The sequence below is a fragment of the Camelus bactrianus genome, chromosome 14 (assembly GCF_048773025.1).
Source record: "Camelus bactrianus isolate YW-2024 breed Bactrian camel chromosome 14, ASM4877302v1, whole genome shotgun sequence".
In the NCBI taxonomy this organism is placed as follows: domain Eukaryota; kingdom Metazoa; phylum Chordata; class Mammalia; order Artiodactyla; family Camelidae; genus Camelus; species Camelus bactrianus.
The window spans coordinates 36,107,056-36,128,981 of record NC_133552.1 but is presented as its reverse complement, the minus strand read 5'-3'; the positions used below and the strand labels follow the sequence as shown (position 1 = coordinate 36,128,981).

Genomic DNA, 21,926 nt, shown 5'->3' with positions numbered 1-21,926 from the left:
TACTGGTAATTGATATGTTCATATTTTCTATTTCTTCCTGATTCAGTCATGATAGATTGTATGTTTCTGATAATTTACTTGTTCTTCTAGTCCATTTTATTGGCTTATAATACTACATAGTAATTTCTATGATCCTTTTTGTTTCTCTGGTGTTAGTTGTGACTTCTCTTCTTTTATTTACAATATTATTTTGTTTGAGCCCTCTAATTTTTCTTAGTAAGTTTGGCTAAAAGTTTATTAATTTTATGTATCTTTTAAAATAATCTTCCTTGATTTTCATTACTCTTTTCTATTGTTTTTAGTATCCATTTAATTTCTTTTCTCTTTGATATTTATCATATACTTCCTTCTGCTAACTTTGGGTTTTCTTTTTCTTTTTTTTTTTTTTTGTTACATTATTTGTAAGGTTAGTTTGTTTATTTGAGTTTTTTCTCATTTCTTGAAGTAAGCTTATAACAGTATAAACTTCCCTCTTACAATTGCTTTTGCTGTGTCCCAAAGATTTTGGATTATTGTATTTCCATTTTCATTTTCATTTGTCTCTGGGTATTTTAAAATTTCCTCTTTGATTTCTTCAGTGGCCCATTGGTAGTTTAGAAGCATATTGTTTAGTCTCCAAATGTTTATATTTTTTTTTTAGTTTTTTTTTTTTGTAGTTGATTTCTAGCCTCATAACATTGAATAGATGCTTGAATAGATAACTGATATGATTTTAGTCTTCTTAAGTTTATTGAGACTTTTTTTCTATGGCCTAGCATGTCATCAATCCTGAAGAATATTCTAGTGCCATTGAAAAGGATAAATATTTTGCTGCTTTTGGGTGAAAATATTCTCTCTCTCTCTTAACATATATATGTATGCATATCTAGCATTTGGTCTAGAGAGTCATTTAGGATGAGTTTTCCCTTATTTTTTGACTGGATAATCTGTCCATTGATATAAGTAAGGTGTTAAAACCTGAACTTTTATTGTTACTATCACTTCCACCCTTTATGTTTGTCAGCATTTGCTTCATGTATTAAGATCCTTTTATGTTGGGTTCATATATATTTACAATTATTTTACTTTCTTGTTAGGTTGATCACTTGATCACTATGCAATGTCCTTATTTGTCTCTTGTTACAGTCCTTGTTTTAAAGTAAATTTTGTCTTCCGTAAATATTGCTGCACCAGACTTCTTCTTCCTTTTTTTTTTTTTTTTTTTCTATTCACATGGACTATCTTTTCTTTTTTTCAGCCTGGATATGTCTTTAGATATGAAGTGAATTTATTGTAGGCAGTATATATATTGGTCTTATTTTTGTATCCATTCAGACACTCTATTTCTTTTGATTGGCACATTAGTCCATTTACACTTAAAGTGATTATTGATAAGTATGAACTTCTTGCCATTTTGTTAATTGTTTTCTGGTTATTTTATAATTTTTAATTGATTTTTCTTATTTTGTTCTCTTCCTTGATGATTTGATAACTATCTTTAGTAATATGTTTAAATTCCTTTTTTTTTTCTTTTTTCTGTATGTATCCACTGTAAGTTTTGTATTTGTGGTTACCATGAGATTCATATAGAACATCATATATATACATACATGTGTAAGTCTACATACATATGATTATTTTAAGCTGATAATCTCTTAATTCCCAGAACATTCTAACAATCTTGCATTTTTTACTCCTTCCCCCATGTTTATTGTTTCTGATATATTTTCCATCTTTCTGTTATGTGTGTGTATTCCTTAACTGCTTTTTGTGGGTATAGATGATTTTACTACTTTTGGCTTTTATCCTACTACTAGATTTTATAAGTGGTTGATAAGCTATCATTATTGTATGCTTGCTTTCACCATTGAGGCTTTTCATTTTATAATTTTCATATTTCTAGTTGTGGCCTTTTCTTTTTCACTTAGAGAAGCCTCTAACATTTCTTGTAAAGTCAGCTTAATGATGCTGAATTTTTAGCTTTTGCTTACCTGTAAGACTTTTGATCTCACCTTCAAATACAAATGATAGCCTTGCTGGGTAGAGTATTCTTGGTTGTAGGTGTGTTTTTCTTTAATCATTTTGAATTATCCTGCCAGCTCACCTGGCTTGCAAAGTTTCTGTTGAAAATCAGCAGATAGTCTAATGGGAGTTCCCCTCTACCAAAGTACCTTTTTTCTTACTGCTTCTAAAATTCTCTATTTTTATTTTTCCATTTTAATTATAATGTATCTTGGTGTGAACCAGTTTGGTTTCATCTTTTGGACTCCTTGTGTTTCTGGACCTGTCTCTTTCTTTCCTCAGATTATGAAAGGTTTCAGCTACTATTTCTTCAAACAAATTCTTCAAACAAGTTTTTCTTTCTCTTTTCCTTCTGGGAAGCCTATAATGTAAATGTTAGTATGTTTGAAATTGTCTCAGAGTTCTCTTAAATTGTTCACATTTTTTATGGTTCATTTTCTTTTTTCTGTTCAGCTTGAGTGATTTTCACTACTTTGTCTTCCAATTGCTGATGTGTTCCTTTGTATCATCTAATCTACTATTGTTTTCTTTTAGCGTCTTTTTTTTTTTTATTTCACTTATTATACTCTTCAACTCTGTTTGGTAGTTTTTTATATATTCTAATTCTTTGTTGAAAACTTCTCATTGTGTTTATCTATTCTTCTCCTGAAATCATTGATCATCATTATGGTATATATTGAACTGTACATTGGGTATCTGTATATTGGCTTATCTCCATCTCATTTAGTTTTTTTTTTTTTTTAACTTGAGATTTTTATCTTGTTCCTTCAATTGGTACACATTCTTCTGTCTCCTTATTTTGCCTAAGTCTCTGTGTTTGTTTGTTGTTTGTTTTTTCTATGTTTTAGATGGTTTACATTTTCTGATCTTGGAGAAGAGACCTTATGTAGCAGATGTTCTTTGGGGCCCAATAGCACACTTCCCTCTGGTAACCAAAGCTATATGCTCTGGAGTTTCTGGTATTTGGTCTTTGTGGGTCCTTCTGTTTTGGTGAGGCCAACTATTGTGGTTATGCTGGTAGGCAAGGCTGGGCTCTTGCCTGGTTGGCTGCCAGGCCTTGCATCATGTGGTGATTGTGGGCCTGCTGTGGGTGGGGTCATATCATGGTGCAGATGGATAAATGGTTCAGTGAGTACTGGAGCTGGTGCTAGTTCACTGGTGGGTAGGACCATGTCCCAGTGCAGCTGACTGTGAAGTCTGGAGGGCCTGGGGCTCGTGTCAAACTGCTGGTGGGCAGGTCGAATTCCTGCATAGATGGCTGCACAGCTTTAGTGGCCCTGGATCTGTACCAGCCCACTAGTGGGCAAGTAAGCCATTGGTGCTAATAGGCTAGAAGTACTCTAATAAAGTGCTTGCCAGTATCAGTGTCCTCATAGTTGAGTAAGTTCACAAAAATGGTTGCTGCCAGAATCTAAGTCCCTATGGGAGTCTCAGTTGCCTCATGCCCATTGGGAGGTTCTCCAAGGTCAGCAAGTGGGTCTGACCCAGGTTTCTTTTAATTTACTGGTACTTGGAGCCTGTGAGATTCTGCACACACCTTACAGCCTTCTGTATGAAAGCCCCATGGACATTCAAAGTCAGATGTTCTTGGGGTTCAACTTCCTGTTATAGGACCTCATGGCTTAGTCCAATGTAGGGCTCAGGCCCTTCATTCTTGGGGATAACTTCTGAAATTGTGATTATCCTCCTCTTTGTAGGTCACCTACCCAGGCATATGGGTCTTGACTATACCATGTGTCTGCCCATCTTACATATCTAGTTGTAATTCCTTCTTTAAATTTTAGTCATAGAAAGTCAGTTTTTGCCAGCCTTGAGGTCATTTACACAGATAGTTGCTCTCTAAATAGTTGTAATTTTGGTGTGTCTGTTTAAGCTCAGGGCTGCTTGCTCTGCCATTTCAGACACCTTACCAAAGTGTATTTTATGACAGAAAATTGATACTCTGGACACTGCTATACTTATGAATATGGTTATATTTGGCCAAACCTAATTTTGATCAATACATAAATGACTTAAAGTGAAATCTGAGATGTGGGTGCAATGAGATTAACATAATTACAGTTTGTAAATGTCACTCTTATATGTGGAAAAAGAGTAGAAGAGAGTAGGAATAGATTCCTGAAAACTGGTTACTAAGTCACTACAATGGTTAAATGAGAAGTCACAGTTACTTGGGCTGAAGATATCAGTGGATGGAGAGAGAAAATAGATTAGATTTAAGAATGAGTTGAAGAGAAATTTTACATGAACATCCTTCCAGCTATAAGCCAGTTCTTTATGAACAAATGTTGACACCCAAACACATACTAATTTTCTTAAAAGTACTAATCATTTTCAGGTAATTTTCATGTCACAAATCTCATAAAATATATAATTTTATCTTCAATGTCATTTTTCTGCTGTATTTAAAGTTGCAAGGTATTTTGAGATTTTTGTGTTGAAACTATAAAGTAAACATAAAGCAAACAACGTCTTGTCCATTTTCAAATATACTATGATGAAATTGAATGGATGGAATCAACCTAACATTTTATACACGTGGAGACAAATATATTTCAGCTTTTATATTTCTGTTTCCTGTCATCTTATCTCTTGCTCTAATATACAGAATACACAGAGATGCAAAAGCAGGTAAAATTTAAAGAAAATGCACAACAATATTTAAAGTTTTAACCATAAAAGCCTCATCAATTAATAAAAATTTTAAGTGCTTCTATCTCTTTCCTAAGAAAAAAGAGCCAAAAATAATTTCATCAATATATCCATTATCGATACAAAACACTTCATAGTCTCATATTTAAAAGGTAAACTAAGGTAAAGGGGTATTAAGCTGCTTTTGCATGTTTTTTGTTATTTTCCCTTAGAATCTGCAGAATTCGGAAACATGATATATATCTCCATGGGCCTGTTGTCTTTAGACAGGGATAATACAGAAACAGGGAGTGGACTGAAGCTATGAAAGAGGCTGAGATTATCAAGAAAGTAGAATATTAGGTCATTAAATTCTAAGATAATATTTGTTTTAGATAAATTGTAAATATATTTAAAAGTTTAAGATACTATAACAAATCAAGGCAAAAAAAAAAAAAAAAAAAAGCACACTTACTTCTTGTTGTATTCCATGGCAAAATTTGGAGATTTAAAAATACCAAAGTTTTGGACCAAAATAAGGTTACAAAGTTTATAGCAAGTATGACCAAACAGTTAGTAAGAACACAGTAGAGATACTAAAGACAAATGAGTTAGAAAATGCATATATTTCATACCCTAAACATACTAACTTAGAAAGTTATGTCAAAAACACAAATACACAATTATACGTCCCATTAACATTTAGAAATTTGTCACAACATTTCATATGACATCTGGAAAACACTACTGTACAATTTTGACTAAAAAAGGAAAATAGTATTTTAGAATCATGGTAAAAATAACCTTGACAATTACAGACCCTAGAGAAACTTGGAAATCACAAAACTTCTTAAAACATACTCTGAGAACTGCTGACACATAATCACTACAGAGGTATTTCCTTATGCCACAGTAGCTATATAAGACAAATTTGTTATGGGATTGTGCTGCTGTTGGAAAAAGAAAAACACACACGCAACTTTGAGTTTTGGATCCTGAGACCAGGTCAATAACAGAATCTGGCAAATTACTGAAGAGACTATTTGCAGGAGCCAAAATATGGTGAATAAAAATATTATGGGAAGCCTGGAAAAATGGTAACCCACGTGATGCAGTTGTGACATAAATGATATTTCTGGTATTTCAGAGGATAGAAAAAAATGTATCTAATGAACTTTAAAATATGAGCAGTGAGATTTCTGAGAAGAATCTTGACATATATGAATTTTACTGGGTGCATATGATAGGATACCAGAAGAAAGAGAAAAAACTAAGGGGAGAATAGAAGAAATTGCAAACAAAACTTAGATAAAAATAGAAGCAGCTCAAAATTCTCTTGGCTGGAGGTGGGGGGAAGTTATTTTTCTTATCCTCAGTCCCTTTTAGACAAAAAGCCTTCTCAAAGTAAAATACATTCTGGGGGCAAAGGCATGACTGTAATCTCTTTGGTAATACCATTGGAAAAGTTAAAGAAATATGCCCTCTGAGGTAAAATGGCTTCTAGGAGACTTAAGGGCATTGTTTCTCAGCAGCAGCACAAAAGCTTAGATTAAGGTAGATAGAAAAGGAAAATCATGACTTTAAAAAGTTTGTTAGAATAGCTTTTGACACATGAAATGGAATACATTCAAATTTATAGGAAACATGTTTTCAATGGGACTGTATTAGCAAATGCGCTTCCACTCTTGATTAAAGGGGCTAAAATTTTGATGATAGAAATACATCTTAGGGCCCAAATTTCTCTAGGGTGAAAAAAGGCTAAGAATGTGGCTTAAAGAGCATATAACCCACTACCTTATTTAGAAGTATCCAAGAAGGGTAAAAGTAAGGGCTTCCTAGAGGACAGCATCAAAAGTTGCAGAGAAAAATGGACTGGAGGCCCCACTTTAAGAGGCTAAGCCAAATGAAAGAACATTCCATGCCCCATACCTAGTGTACCTGCCAAATGTTCCTATTGCGTTGCAAAATGACTCCAAACCAGTGACAGTAGTTTTCTTCCATTTCCCCCTACTCAATGGGAGTGCTTATAAGTTATCCTCTCCCTTAGTCCTCATTGCATTTTGGGTGTGTGAAGAGCAGATAACTGGTCTTTGAAATCCAAAAGCGTCCACATCAAGAAAAGTAACACACATGGTGCTACACCTGGACCAAGTGTAAATCACAAGACCTTGGACTTCAAGTTCAGTGTTATAATTCGATGAGATTTTTGTGGTTCTTGGATAGTTGTTAACGTGTATTACATATGGGAAGGATAAGTAATTTTGGCCAGAAGGTAGACTGAGATAAATTCATTTCACTGACACATTGAAAAGTGTTTGGCTCAGAATGTGGGAGGGCTCTTCTGTGTGATTTGCTTTGCCCAGTCAGAACTTGTCAATGGTAGCATAATCAGAGATCTAAAAGACACTTGCTATGGTGCAAAACTCATTTCACTGATAACCATGAGAAAATGTCCAAGATGACTGATTGCAGTCATATAATAGACATGTGGAAAAGAGTTAAAACTTTGGTCCTAAATTTTACTTTAAATAATAGCAGTAAAGATTTAGAAAACTAAAATTTAAAACATACCAGTTAATTTTTAAAAACATTTTTATTTAATTATAGTTGATATGCAATATTATATAAGTTACAGGTGCACAATATAATAATTCACAATTTTTAAAGGTTATTCTCCATTTATAGCCATTAAAAAATACTGGCTATAATTCCCATGTTGTACAATATATCCTTGTAGCTTATGGATACACAATAGTTTGTACCTCTTAATTGCTCAACCCTATATGATGAGGTACCTCTTAATCTATTTTCCTTCCTTATACCCACTGGTAACCATTAGTTTGTTCTCTACATCTGTGAGTCTGATTCATTTTTATTATTTGTTTTGTTATATTCACTGGTTTGTGTTTTTTTTTTTTTTTAGATTCCATACATAGGTGATCTCATACAGTATTTACTTTTCTCTGACTTATTTCACTTAGCATAATACCTTTCAAGCCTATCTATGTTCTTGTAAATGACAGAATTTCATTTTTTTATGGATGAGTAGTATACCTTTGTATATCTATAATACATCTTTTTTGTCCATTCTTCTGTTGATGGATACTTATGTTGCTTTCATATCTAGGCAATTGTAAATAATGCTGCTATAAATATTGGGGTGCATCCATCTTCCTGAATTAGTGTTTTTGGATATATGCCCAGAAGTGAACTAGGCTGGAACAATTACTCTAGAAAAAAGGAGGCAAGAATACACAATGGAGAAAAGACAGTTTCTTTAATACCTGGTGCTAGGAAACCTAGACAGCTACATGCAAAAGAATGAACTTAGAACATTCTATAACAGTATATACAAAAATAAATTCAAAATAGATTAAAGACTTAATTGTAAGACCAGAAACCATAAGACTCCTAAGGGAAAACATAGGCAAAACACTTTTTGACATAAATCATAGCAATATTTTTTTGGATCCATCCCCTAAAACAAAGGAAATAAAAGCAAAATAAACAAATGTCACCTGGTTAAAATGAAGGCTTTGCACAACAAAGGAAATTGTCAACCAGACAAAAGGACAACCTACTGAATGGGAGAAAATATATCCAGCATATATAAACAGTTCATACAGCACAATATCAAAAAAAAGAACTGATTAAAAATAGTCACAATTGAATAGACATTTATCAAAGAAGAAATGAAGATGGCCAACAAGTACATGAAAAGATGCTCAACATTGCTAATCATCAGGGAAATGCAAATCAAAACCACAATGAGATGTCACCTCACAGCTGTCAGAATGGCTATCATCAAAAAGAACACAAATAACAAACAATGATGAGGATGTGGAGAAAAGGGAGCCCTTGTACCCTGTTGGTGTTAACGTAAATTGGTGCAGCCACTGTGGAAAACAGTTTGGAGGTTCCTCAAAAAACTAAAAATGTTCCATTTAAAATAACATTAAAATACTATATTGATATTAAAATATCAACTCTGTAAGAATAAATGTAACTTAAAATGTGTATAATCTTTCATAGAATTTGATAAAATATTATTAAAAATTCTACATTCTAAATCATAGAAAAAAATACAGCATCCATGGTTTGGAGCACTCAACTTACAAGATTTCAACTTGTTCTAGACAAATTTACAAAACCAAGGAAGAGCAATATTTATTGAAGTTTTTCTATGAGCTTGTGTCAGTTAAAATGGACATCTGATTATATGAATTATGCGTAAATGCAAAGGATAAAGAATAGTCAAGATAATTGTGCAAAATGATGAAACAATTAATCTAACCAAATATCACAAATTCTTATGTTTTTGCTATTAAGAAAGTATAGGTTATTTTGCAAGGATAGGAAGAAGGGCCTTGGCTACAGTACAGTCCAAAAGCAAATAATTGCATATCTGATTTATGAAAAAAATAAACATAATATGCATTGGAGAAGAATGGTTAATAACACTGGGTATGTGAATTGGATAGCCACATGGAAAATAAAGAAATTTGGTTTTTACCTCATACCATACAGAAAAACCTAATCTTGTCAGATTTGTAAACCTGAATGTGAAAAGGCAAAATAATAAAGCTTTTCGTGTATGGTATAGCTGAATATTTTTGTTGTCTTTTAGAAGATGAGTTTTTAAAAATAAAAATGCTATCTATAAATGAAAACCTTAATAGACTAGCTAAATTAAACAGAATTGCATGCCACCAAAATTCACTATTAAGTGATTAGAAAGAAAAAACAGCAGCGGGAAAAAATATTTGCAACAAAAACAAATCGTAAAATCTGGTATACTGAAGATATGTGTTTAAAATGCTAAAAATCAGTAAGATAATAGAATGCGCAATCAAATAAAACCCTGAACAAGTGCTTGGATAGACACACTACTAAAGAATATGGTCAAATGATCAATAAGCATATAACAATATTCTCCATCTTAATAAGTCAACAGGAAAACCCAAATCAATGCCTTCATCCATAATTGCAGGACCTAGAAATGGTGACACTGAGGAGAAACTGGAAATCTCATCATTAAAAGAGGAGTATAAAGTTGCACTACCAGTGAGGAGAGCTAACTGGCATTATCTAATTTACATGCAGATAAGCATATGAGAAGTCAGAGGAATTCCACTCCTATGTATATACTCAACAGGTAAGCATGCACATGTGTATCCAAATAAATACGCATAAAGTACAACAGCAGCATTATTTATATTACCTCCAAACTAAAAACAATGCACATATAACTCAAGAATAAAACGAATAAATTAATTGTGTACCAGAAACTAAACAGCAGTGAAAATAAAATAAACTATGCAAACACACAATAGCATAGATAGGACTCAACATAATACTGAACATATTTCACATTGAATAATTCTATTTATAGAAATTGCAAAATACAAGACCAAATAAGCTGTAGTATTTAGGAATGTGTGCCTATTTGGTAAAAGTATAAAGAACATCAAATAATTATGAATAAAAGTGAATACATTGCGTAGTCTGGGTACAAAATATGAGATAATGAATGAAAAGAACACTTTAGTAGTTCCTAGTACTATATTACTTCTTCATCTTGGTTGTGCTTACTTAGATGTCTTACTTTACTATATCACTAGTAGTGGCATCAAAATATCAACTATCTAGAAATAAACCTGGTAAAAATGTGCAAAATAGATTATTAACCATTACTGACTTTTACCTGTACAGAATGCTTTTAACCTTTATTGATAGGTATCAGTTATTAACCAAGTTAATTAGTAGCGTAGAGATGTCAGTTCATATTAATCTATAGAATCAATATACCTTTAATTAAAATTATTAGAAATTGAAAAAAACTGGTTATAATATTTATGTAAATGTCAAAATAGCCAGGACACATTTACAGAAATACAAGGTGATCAGCAATAATTATATTAAAGCTACATTAATTGTGAGAGTGTGGTGTTGGTACAAGAATAAACAAAAAGATCAATGGGCTAGAGAGCCCAGAGATGGACCCAAGCATACATAGACATTTTATCTATAAGAAAAAGTGGCAAAGTAGAGAAGTGCCTTCAATAAACAGTCTTATAAAAATTGTACAGCCATGTGGGAAAACTGATGCCTACATCACACCATTCATAAAAATAATCTTCACTAACATAATTTTTAAGTAGATATTACATACACATTGAAAAGAAAAATAATTTAGTATCCAATGTAGAAGGGTAGATGCTTTTGTTGTGCTTAAATGTGTAGTAATTATAGTGCAACTTTACTATTTAATTTATCTTGCCAAAAAAGTTAGCCAAAGAGATATGAAGATTTTTGGCAACTTGGGTTTTATCTAAGATAAAAAGCAATAGCATTGCTGGGAGCCAAACTGTGAAGCTCGGAAAAGTCTACATCAGAATCACATTCACGTATAATAGAAGGCTGCAGCAACTACAAAAATGATGAAAATCTCCCTTTTCTGACTAACCAATACAAGAGGCCCACTTTTAGACCACTGTCTTGGAAATAAAATTTATGAAGAAGTCCAATCACTGAGCTGCCCTCATTTCTTGACAACATTTAACACACAACTGTCTCTCTTTCATTTAATCCCTCCTTAAACCCTCTACTGCAATCCTAAATCTTAGAAGTTTCCCTACTCCAACTCTCTTGAGACATCCTTATTCCCCCTGGGGTATATTCTCCTCTCTACAGCAAAAATAAAACCTAATTTTATTTAAACATAGTGTTCCTGGTGGTCTTTACTTCTTGGCTTTAACAACCAAAGAGGAAAATGTGAGGGGGTATTTAGACATCTCAGGTTACTGTGTGAATAGGTTATGTAAGGATGTGACTGTTTTTTACTCTTCCAAATTTAATACATATATTTTTATAATGTAAAATAGTGCTTCATATATCTTACCAAGAACAATGTTAAACTACTTATTTTAGTAATTATTTGGTGATTTGTTCAATGATTAAAATGTTAAGCTATCGTTTCCAAAATAAGTTAGGCTTATTTAAAAGGCATGTTTCTGTGACTTAAAAATGCTTGAATTCACAAGAAATCTCATGCCTACCAAATTACAGACACATATTTAGGATACAATTTGTTGTAATTATATGTCTCCTTAGGGAGAACATGTGTCTGCTACTAGAGGTGCCGGCAATCATTGTCAGTGTTGTGATTATACCCTTTATAATGTTCCTTTCTAATTCAGACGGCAGGCACTTTTTTCTTACTATGTTAATTAGTTTCTCTTCAATAATCCAGATGTTTTGTTTATGTAATTTATTCTTTCCTGTGGACTTTTTAGTAATGTGATTAATCTGTCTGATTTCCCTCCTTCTAGTTCAATATTATGCTTCTATAATCATCCCCTTCAAAATGATAGTTAAATCTCATTTTAGCATTTTCTATCTTCTTCAAACATGGAAAGGTTTTCTTTAAGGAAAAATCACTGGGCATACTTTTTAAAGGTTTTTATATTGCCCTCACTTCATAATTGTATGACAAAAATTCCATACCAGTACGAACATAGAAATAATGTGTAGCACTATTGTAGTAAAATGTAGAATTAGATATACTCCTGAATGTGATTGAATAGTGATGTAAGAATATAAAACTAAGTGAAATGTATATATTTCTTCTGTTGATTGTTTGCTGACCCACTTCCATTTTAGATTCCCTTCTTTTACTCATGAATTTGTGTTTCATAGGCATCTCTGTGCCAATAAGTGAGTGAGCTCTAGAAGATTTTCAACCAAACACACAGCCAAAGTAATAGTGGCTCATTTCAGCAGTGATTTTTTAAGGTGTACATGATTTTACTAGTGTAGTTTTAGTTAATTTATTGATCAAAGATTATTATTAGAAGTAAACACAAAAATATTCTAAATACAAATCTTTGCCAAACAGTTAAATGTTATTTGGTTGCAATGTGTCAATTAAATTTTCCAATATATATAACTCTCTAGATTGGCTTAACAAGAAACCAGAGATCCACACCCTCACTCAACTAAAATATTCTATATTTAACCTACTTTACAATATTTTTTAATTTCCCCTTTGAAGCTAATTAAGTGGTAAAATTAAGAAAAAGAATAATTAGGAGGTCATTAAAAATACCATATTTCTGTGCTTTTCAAATGCAATGTAATTATAATTTCAACACTGGGCTTAGTAATTTTTTAATCTTCAAAACACTTATATTCCATTACATCAACATCATCTTTTTTATGATGATTATTCTAGAATGCATCTAAATATTTAACAGGAAAATTAATCATTGATAACACTTGTTTATTTATAATGCCCTTAGATATTTGTCAGAAAATTTTTCAAGAGAAAATTTTGAGTCATTATTTATCTAGTTCTCAAAAACATCTATCTGCAATTTTTATGAAAATGTAAAACTCGTCATTTCTGTTTGGGATAAGAAATTGATATATAGTAGTTGGTCCTCCATACCCACAGAACCCCAGAAGCAGAACCTGTGGATACTGTAATTTTCTATGAGGCACTTGAACATTCACAGATTTTGGTATCCATGGGGTCCTGGAACCAATCCCCTGTGGATACTGAAGGACAACTGTATACAATTATATGAAATATGTTATAGAGTATCATATTACAAATATTTATATATATTTACTATGTTATAGATTATATGTCATACATTATATATTTTTCTCCCAATTTAGGAATATGTACAGTTACCAGGTAATCTTTGGTTTCATGCATATGCCCATCTCTCTCTCTCATTAAAACACACCAAATACAATTTAATATATTCTTCCAGATTTATACTTATATCATATATATCATATGTACGTGATAGGAGAAGGCATGACATAATTATAAATTATAAGTGCACATGTGTGAGTGTGTGGGTAAATAAGAGACAGAGAGAGAGAGAGAAGACATATTGTGACGATTAATTTTATATTTCAACTAGGCTAGGCTGTGGTGCCGTTTTTTGGTCAAATACTAGGTTGGAGGTTGCTGTGAAGGTAAGTAGAATTGATTAATATTTATAACCAGTCAACTTCAAGTAAAATGGGATATCCTTCATAAAGTGGGTGGGTCTCGTTCAATCAGTTGATGATTTTTAGAGCAAAAAGTGAAGTTTCTGAAAGAGGGAATTGTGACTTAAGCCTAAAACATAAATATCATGCTTGAGTTTCCAGCTTGATGGTCTTCCCTGTAGATTTCATATTCAAGACTGCAACATAATGAATTTCTAGCCTGTTGTCCAGCCTTAACAAATCTCAAATTTACCAACCCTTACAATTGCATCAGCCAATTTCTAAAAATAAAAATAAGTCCTCTTTCTCTCTCTATCTCTAGTCATTCTTATGTATCTGTGGGTGATTAATTTTAGGATCCTGAGGATACCAAAATCTGCAGATGGTCAAGTCCCTTATATAAGATGACATAGTACAGATATATGAATATCTCCTATTGTTCTGCTTCTCTGGAGAATCTTCACTGATACAGACATATAATTTTAAGCATAGAAAGCCACACTTATTGTAAGACTATACATTTTTAGGACTAGACAATATTGAGAACTCATTTGAGGTGTGGGTTTACTAAGTTAACATGAATTCTACATATAGAATATGCAGTTTTATCCATTAATGATAATCAGTGCAGTCACAGAGAAAACATTCATAATTCTATTTGTCAGCTGATTTTTTTAATAATAAAAGCCCGAAGAACTGAGCTACTCTTTTAAGTTTCAGTTGTTGTTGTTGTTGTTGCTGTTTTTCCCTTTGGAGATTTCTGAACTTTGGAGAAACTGAAGAATGATAGCATAAAGCAGGTAAATTCATTTAATCAGTTGATTATTATAGAGTAATGTGGCACAAGTGTATTGAAATTATTTACAAAGAAGAATCTAAACAGGATAGACCAGATACTTTTTTCTTGAAATATCAAGAAAGTTAAAGTTATACAAATGGTAAAAATAATTTTGATTAAGAATAGGTTTACTGTCACAATGAATTTGAGGAATTATTTCAGCTGTATTTCCAGTGATTACTAGAGGATTTGAGATTTTGGAACTTATTCTTTTGGTGCTGACAATTTGATTATGTGACTTTGGGAGTGTCAGTAATAAAGAGGAGAAAAATATTCTTGAAAATTCAGAAATCAAGCAATTATAGCACCAAGTGTTGGAAAAGTTAAACATATTGGTAATTTGTATATTTACATCTATCACTTTTGTATGTGATGGTTTCTGGATTTCCTTTCTTACTCAGGAATACTTCCACACAGTACGTCTTAAACTATTATCTGAAACCCTCTCTATTTTCACTTAATTTTTGTTACTTTCAGATATTACACATAGCTCAAGTTTATTTTTCTATATGATATGAGGCAGAGAGATCTAACACAAATTATTTTTTACAAATAGATTTTATAATTCTTTAAAATTTGTGGTTCTTTAGATGATGACTACTTTTACTATTTATCAGATTATTTAAATATATGTGTGCATTTATTCTTTACAAAGAATACTTATTATTTAGAAAGACAAATTATTCAGGAATATGTGATGAACTTTTCTTTCAGCATAGCAAATCATCTCATGAGAAATTTGCATAATTATTTTATTTCCTGAAATTTGGTGGAAACCTCTTACCTGGTCACTTACAAGTGAGAATAGTTGATATATATACTTCTGATGGCAGACATACATCCAAACATCTTGTCCTCAAAGTTGACAATTAAATTTTGTTTGTAAAAGATTACTTAAATTATAATTTAAATGGTTTGAACAACTTAAAAGAATATTTTAATTCTGTTTTTGGAAAGGGTGGATTATCTTGCAGTATATCAACTCTCTTAAAGAGAGTAGGAGAAATCCATTGATAAGAAAAATTAATAAACAAACAGATTAAATTTACTTAAATGCATCAGCGATATTCTAAGGTGACAAGGACTTGAGAGAACAGAATTCTAGGAAAATGGGAGTTGTGCTGAAATTTGGTATGATAGTCTACAACAGCTATTTCCCTCAGGGCATTTTCCATTTCTGAAAACAGAGCAAAAGGCTAAGGATCTCAGCAAAGTGTCTCTGGGAATGGTCTGATTCTTAGAAACAGAGGAAAAAAAGATCTTTAGCAACTTTTCAGACACAAAAGGTAACAGATACTTGAGGGATCTGAGTAACAGTGCAGTATGGGTACATATCAGAATTGCATAACTTCCCAGGGTCAGATGGAACTACTAGATGGCAATGCTTGAGAACCAGACATGAACCAAGGCTTAGAGACTGATCCAAAGTGTAATACAACTTTTCATTATTTTGGTCTGGATTGAATTAAGGTGATTAATTAGTCACTCCATCTTCCTAACAAAGGGAAAGGTTAATTGTCTATGTCAAAAGAAAAAAAAATAACTCACAGACTACAAAGAATTTTATACATAAGTCTTATCCTTCAATGAAAACATCCTACTTATTGCAAGAGAGAATATCAACTCACCTAAAGGCAAAAGAAAATAAACAGAAAAACTACCCTGATGACCTAGACTTCAGACATCTTTAAAGTGGATAAGGTTGACCTGTTAACAAAAACAGAGAATAATGTGTTAAAATAGACATGAAGATTAACTATAGCATCAGATAATTAAAATATGCAGAAACAAATCCAAATGTACATTGTAGAATCAGAAAATACAATAATCAAAATAAAGTGTTCAATAGACAGACTTAAAAGCAAATTAGTTGTAGCAGAACAGAATATAAGTAAATGAAAGACAGGTCAGAAAAATATCTGGATAGAAGCACAGATAAGGAAAGGATGCAAATAAGAAGAAATTTTTTTTTGATGTGTGGGTTAGAGGTATAAGGGACACAGTGAAAAAAATCTTTCATATCATTAAATCAAGTTGCAACCAAGCAGGACCCTATCGGGTCTTCCAGGAGCAGATCTCTCCCCAGATCCTCTGCTGTAATAGCTCCTCAATGAAGTACCCAGATAATATCTCATGCATATTTCCCAAGTTTTTCAGATACTAAAAACTACCACCTAATAGAAGAAATTAACTACTGGAGGATCATGAGCACATAGCCCCCAGACCTTCTGGTGCATTAGGATTAATAATGTTAACAGCTGTGTTGCCTCAACCAATCAGAGAATTAAGCTAAAGCTGAGACACACATCCTTGCTTGGCACTACAATAAACCTTTCTCTGCTCCAAACTCTGACATTCCGATATCGTTTGGCATCAGGCATAGGAACTTGTGTTCAGTAACAAAGTCACAGAAGTAGGAAAAAAGAGAGAGAGAATGAGACCAAAGCAGTATTTAAGAAGGTAGTAGCTGACAGTATTCCAAAATTCACAAATGGACTCAAGTCAGAGATTCAAGAAGCTGTGCAAATATCAATCAGAATAAAAACAAGGAAAACCAGACACAAAGAGAAATATTTCCCAAGCAATCAAAGAAAAAATATCATGTTACCTTCAAAGGAACAAAAATAAAATTGAACACTAAATTTCAGAAATGTTGAAAATCTGAAGTCTATGAATGGCATCCTTAAATTGTATACCCAGAAAAAAAAAATCCTTTAAAAATGAGATCAAAGACATGTTTAGCCAAACAAAAGCTGGAAGCCTACAACACTTGTAGACCTGCACTAAAAGACAGTCTAAAGAGAGTCCTTTAGGAAGAAAGAAAATAATGCCAGAACAAAATATTGCATGGAAGAAGGAATTAAAAAGCAAGATAAAAGGTAAATGTGAGTGTAAATATAAATAAATATTGATTGTTGAGAAACTATTCATAAAATTAGTATTATGTTGAATTTAACATAAATATATAATTAATTAATGTGGTAATAATAGAAAGATAGCAAAAGTGATAATTAATATTAATTTTCAACTAAAGGTGCTTTCTTTTTAGGATACATTGACAGGTAATAGTAAAAAAAAAAAGAAATTTGTCAATATGAAAAAGGAAAACAATTTGAACAACAAGGACATCAACCTTACATGACCCTGAACCACTACTAATTTTTAAATAACTGAAAGGTATGTGAGGCTTCTTTGAGTTTAATAATTCATATCTATAGCAACTTCTGTAGGGTCATGTGTTTTTATTCTAGTTTAATAAAGCTTCTCTATAAATATGTTTTTATTAGACATCTTTGAACATTTATGTTTGACAGTCACATTTTCTCATATGTAACATCGATTAAGCTTTTTTTCCTTCTGCAGTCTATTTTAATCATAAGAATTATTGTTTGATCCAATAGTTTCACTTTTCACATTTTTAAAGCCACATTGTTATCTTTATTAGAATGAATAGCTAAAAATGATCCTATTATCTCAAGTTTTCAGAAAATCTAACAGTTGATAACTTGAGGGAGATTATATTAATTTACTTGACATCAACTGTTGACATACTGTTTCTTTAGCATTTTACCTTTTATTAGTGTAAGGAAAGGCAAAACTGGATAATAGGGCTTTCATTAGTTTTCTCTCTGAGGCCAATGATAAAGTCTCATGTGGTAATTTCTCCAGATTTTAAAAACTCATAGACTCAACTTGATTTTTTCTCCCAGAATCACATCTTCAATATTGAGCAATGCCAATTTTACTATAGTATACTGTATTATTTTACATATTGCCTCTCCAGAGAAACAAATTTAGTATTATTCAAGAGCTTCTTAGTATTTCTGATTAAATTATGGTACTTTAAAATAAGCTTATTATTATAAAATATTTTCCTTGATATATTAAATAATTTTATTTCACATATAATTCTGGGCAATGAACCAAAATAATACTTCCAAAATGGTATTACTTTTAAATAAATTCTGGTATTCTAACAGTGGGTCTAGTTTATCTAGCAGCAAGATGACTCTAGCCAAATGAGAAAAAAAATGTGGAATTAAGGGTATAAAGAGTGGTGAAACAGGAGTAGCACATGAAAAACAGCAAGCAAAAAAATAAGAAAAGTAAAATTGCTGCAAATAACTAGATGCTACTCAAAATATACCCCACTGTGTATTTATACACAAAATTTAGGGTCAGTTTGTTAATATTGTTGTTTTCAAAATATTAGCCCAGAATTGTGTGGTCTGCTTATAAGAACGATATATTTGAGTATAATAGACCAACACTTTTACTGCAAAAACCAGAAAAAAGATGGATAAATTACATGTGTATATAAAATTATAGAAAATACACTCATAATTAAAATTATAAATGATAAGACATATATTTCTATGTATATATTTAATAAATGTGTGTATATTTTATGTATGTTTAAACACTCCAGAGATCTGTGGAAGCAAGGAAAATAAATAGATTAACCAATATTCTAGAGAGAAAAAGGACATATTTGAGAACTAAAGATTAGAATATGTTAGATTCTAATTTAAAAACCTGAGGGGACTGCATGAGGAGCAAAAAATAAGCTAGATGTGCAATGTGTGTGATTCCAACATCAACCAAGCCTCACCTAATTCAATTCATGATTGGATTGAGGTTATGAGCCCTGCAGCAAAATTCAAGCAAGGTAAAAAACAATCAAATATAGTTTATATTTAATTAAATTATTAATTGTAAGATTATAATTAAATATAATGTACAATGATAAAGGAGGAACATTATATTTAAAGAGTTCTTGACACTGAAAGCAATCATAAAGAATAAAATATCATTATTACTTTAAGAGCAAAATTAAGACTGACAGTTAACTAAAAAAAAAAATTATAGAAGACACAAGAAAAAAATGAAAAACCTTTAAAATGAGAGAAGAAAATTTTGTCAACATAGAATCTTTCACCATTCAAAAATAAATTAAGCACCAAACTATTTTGTTTTAGTACAAACAAAAGTTGATAGAATTTATTGTCAGTAAACTGTACTAAAAGAAACACTAAAGAGAATTCTTTCAAGGTGAAAGAAAAATGATTTCAGATAGACTTTAATAAAAGGAATGGTGACCAAAAAATATAGATATGTTAATAATTATAAAAACATATCACTGTTGAAAACTATAATATTAATCATAACATTAATAACAATAGTCCAATATATATTTATAACTATATATGAAATTAAAATATCTATTAATAATAGCACAAAATTCAGGGTGAAAATAAAGCTAAAACATCTTATTATCTTTCCATTTTTCATAAAACATTCAGAATAAAAATTTCAAGCAGCCACTAATAAGTCTACTTCTATTATACAGTATACTAGAAAATTATAAATTAGCATGTGTCTAACAAACTAGTGGGAAAAGTGAAATTCTTTAAAAGAAAATCCTGCTTAATCCAGAATAAATTTTTTGAAAAATTATAGAAACAATGAAGACAAGCTGCAACAAATACAAACCAAAAGGAAATTGACAGTTTTAAACTAAATATAGCAATAATTATATGAAGTGTAAACAGACCAAAAATTCTAAGTATTATAGAAAAGTAATTGTTAGCATGAAAATAAAATAAAGTCTATATTTCTTAACAGCAGATGATATAAGTTAGAGTATGAAAAATTATGTAGCATGCAAAAATGGACCAGAGGAAAATTGATGTACCCATCTCATTATAAATGAAGAAAATGGCAAGACGCATACCATTATAAAGAGAACATTTCACATTATTAAATCATCAATCAGATAAAATAATTATAAATTGAGATATTCCCAATAATATAATTTTATAAAGGAAAATCAACAGAATGAAAAAAAACAAGGATTAGAGAATATATACTCCACTGTGAGTCAAATAGGCTTCTGCCATAGGCTCACATCAGCATGACTGAACATAGCAGAAATTTCCAATACTATTGGATCAGGAAGGGACCATAGGTACCAAAGAAATTGGTTGTGCAATGTCTCTTTGAAATTTCAACAGAGCCTTCTGTTGTTCAGTGCCTCCTTCAATTCAATTATTTTCCTGTTAAGGTTGTGAACCTCTGTTAATAGAATTCCCAGATGTGATATGTGATTTCTCCAGTAAACAAACATCTCAGTAACTTTGGAGCTGTCAGAGACAATATGTTTTTTTGTGGTTGAAAGGGTGTTTCTATTAACTCCAACTGAAGTTATGTAAAGAGTTTACCATTTTTGCTAGCACCTACTTTTGTTAGGCTGATCAGCACTAGCATTCAACAGACCGTAAGAATTTTCTTCACAATACTCAGTCCATTTTATCCATACCCATGCAAATGGCCATCGGCCCCCTACTGTGAGTTTTATTGCATTAAAAACACTAGCTACCCCTTATGCTTATTTTGGCTTAGGGTCAGTTCCAGATTCCATATATTCCTGGGGATAAGCATAGAGCTGCCCCAAACTATTTGCAAGGCAATTTCATGCTTACATATCTGTTAATTGTATGTCTAATTTTATGAAACTACACCACTTTTACATTCTCATTAGCGATGTGTGAGTATTCAGTTCCTTCACATCTCCACCAATACTTTGTGTTATAATTTATGTCTTTAAAAAATATTACCCACTGTAATAGATGTATAGTGGTATTTCATATTGCTTTAAATTTGCATTTCCCTAATGATGAATGATGATGGTGAATCTTATGTGCTTGTTTTCCACCCATACATCTTATTTGCTGAAATGTCTATTCATGTTGTTTGGCCAATTTTTTTAGGTGGTTTTCTTAATAATTGGGTTTCAAGAGTTATCTTGCTTTATTTAAAAATATATATATTCTTAATACTAGTCACTGATAAGATATATGTCAACAAATATTTTCTTCCAATTTTGACCCTGTAAACAATTTCTTACTAAAGTCTTTCAAAGGGCAGAAGTATTTTACTTTTGCAAAATACAATCAATTAGTTATTTTCTTGTATGGCTTATTTTACAGTGTCACTTCCTATCCAAGTATGTGCTTATTCAGATCACAAATATTTCCTCTTGTATTTTCTTCTAGAAATATTATACTTTCAGTTTTCCGTTAAAGTCTGACCAATCTGTACCAGCTTTTTGAGAAAGAATTATCTATGATCCATTCTGAGTTAACATATACATATGGTGCAAATTATGGTTAAAATTATAGGGCTCTTTTGCACATGATGTCCAACTTTATAAGTACTATTTGTTGAAGGCTGTTTATTTCCCATTGAAATACATTGGCATCTTTGTTGAAAACCAATTGACCACACACCTGTGGATGTATTTTTGGACTATCTATCCTAGAGTTTAGTAAAACTATGACCTATGGGCCACTTATATCCTGCCACTGGTTTTTGTCAGTAAAGTTTTTTAGATTAAAGCTATGCTTATTTGTTTATATAACATCTATGACTGCTTTTCAGCTACCATGTC

At 31.6% G+C, this 21,926-nt stretch overlaps 1 long non-coding RNA gene across 2 annotated transcripts in view; it reads left to right on the top strand.

The window, feature by feature from the left end:
- LOC141579815 (uncharacterized) overlaps positions 1 to 21,926 on the top strand; it is a 74,546-nt gene that overhangs the window by 49,391 nt on the left and 3,229 nt on the right. The window contains exon 2 of one of the 2 annotated variants that reach the window (XR_012511827.1): positions 9,623 to 9,787. The exons of the other annotated variant lie outside the window; for it this stretch is intronic. This is a non-coding gene — a long non-coding RNA (uncharacterized LOC141579815). The remainder of the gene's footprint in view (positions 1 to 9,622; positions 9,788 to 21,926) is intronic. 2 annotated transcript variants of the gene reach the window in all.